Genomic DNA, 1952 nt, shown 5'->3' on the forward strand with positions numbered 1-1952 from the left:
GATCCTCCCAAACCTCAGTTTCAAACTCCATTAAGAGAAGCGCTGCGGACAGAAGCAGAGCGTGTCATTAAACACGGGCCACAGTCACGTGCATTCAGCGTCCCGGCCGATGGAAAACTGCCTGCGAGAGAGAGCTGAGTGTGGACTGTCAACGTGCATCACTTTAATCACAGCGAGTGAAGGGTCCCTAGTGCACCAGCCAGAGGGTGCTTTCGGTTTCTGAACTACGTGGGTGTTTTCACAAAGAAAATAAATCCAAATAAAAGATAATTTGTGCCTTATTTCCATGGCTATCTTCGACACGTCTTGCTCAGATTCCCTCATAAATTTAACAAAGTAATGGACGACCTTTCGACTCATCGGACGTGTGTCCCTGCAGGCCTAAAGGGCGTCTTTCCTTCCACAGTCGATTCAGCGCCACTCCCTGTGGTTATACTGGGCTGAAACAGCTATGGCTGATCTGCCCTAATGATAATAAATCCCACTGTATCCCCCAGGAGGAGAATCCTTCTTTAGATGGAGGCTGGTGTCAGACAGGCGACCGTGTCTCTTTCCTCGCTGGTACTGGCTTGTTGTGTGGGGCCCACACGGTGCACACGGTCCTGTTCCCCTTCAGGCATGTCATCACTCCACAGAGCTACTCCAGCTTTCATCTCCTGCGAAAATGAGACACAACCCCCCCACATCTCAGATGAGAGCTTGGGGGCGGCAGTGATGGGCGTCACCTGTCCTTCATCATCCCCCCCAGCCCCCATGTGACTCATCCAATCCCCAACACCGAAGCAGCATGTCTTTGGGCTCTGTTCACCAAGAGGACCCCCACACAGGCTTCCGCGTCACACACTCGTAGATCCACTTCCCCTCCTTAACTTCAGTCCAGTGTGAGTGGACAGCGGGACCATCCAACATGGCTTTCCTGCTCCATCGAAGGATTGGGTTACATTTCTGTAGGTGCAGTAATGCCTCTGTGACGACCAGTACCACAGGCTTCGGACTGAGCCGCAGGTCCCGGTCGCTTCTCTCCATCTGAGCCAGACCACTGTGCCCATGCTGCTGGGCGACTCACGAGCAGCGGTGAGCCATTGTGTGTGTGGGACAACGCTAGGGGGAAGGTTGACTGCAAGTGCCATCGAAAACAGAGCCCATGACCAGCCCAGCTATTCACCACAGAAGAGCCAGCGTGTCCCACTTGTACATAATTGCACTGTAAAATATCTGCACACACACACACACACAAACACACACACATATGTGTACAGAAATCAGGTACCGATGCAATCTGTGAAACGTGTGGACGGTCAAACACCATATTGCTCGAGCAATCTTCCCCTGTTTAGAAAGCCTCGGTTCTTCTCTGATAAGCGACTGATGCTACCCTGATTGTGTTCACAAAAGGTCTCTGCTTGGGGGGTTTGGGCACATGCTGTGCTCGACAAACGACTTCGGGGTTAAAAGAGAAACGAGCACAAAGCCACAGCAAGGGAAGAACAGCAGCAGGATTTAGAGTCGTTACATCCTTCATTACTTGGAAAACATTTTCTCTATTTTAATCAGCCCTGGATGCGGATCGCTTACTTACAGACACATCCAAGTGTAATATGAAGGCGATGTCTGCAGACCAGGGTAGAGCAATCTTATAGAAACTGCTTTGTTGTCTTTGCCTCAGCAGCTGGTCTCACCCATTACAGGAGCCAGCGCACTCCGCACACGGTGGCAGAGCGCCGGACATGCAGCTCAACTGACGTCAATAATGCAGGCCGATGATTGCCAATTAACCTGGCGACTGGTAGCGATACAAAACCGTCTGCCAGGGAAGAAATGGCCGCAGGGAAGTGAAAACCTACATCGGTCCCCAGAAACCAGGGGCAAGGCGGAGGTGGACAGGACCTCAATCAATCAACCAATCAATCAATCAACCAAACAATCAAATCAACACAGCACGGCAGGTTACA

This window comes from Amia ocellicauda, chromosome 5, assembly GCF_036373705.1.
Source record: "Amia ocellicauda isolate fAmiCal2 chromosome 5, fAmiCal2.hap1, whole genome shotgun sequence".
NCBI classification, from domain to species: domain Eukaryota; kingdom Metazoa; phylum Chordata; class Actinopteri; order Amiiformes; family Amiidae; genus Amia; species Amia ocellicauda.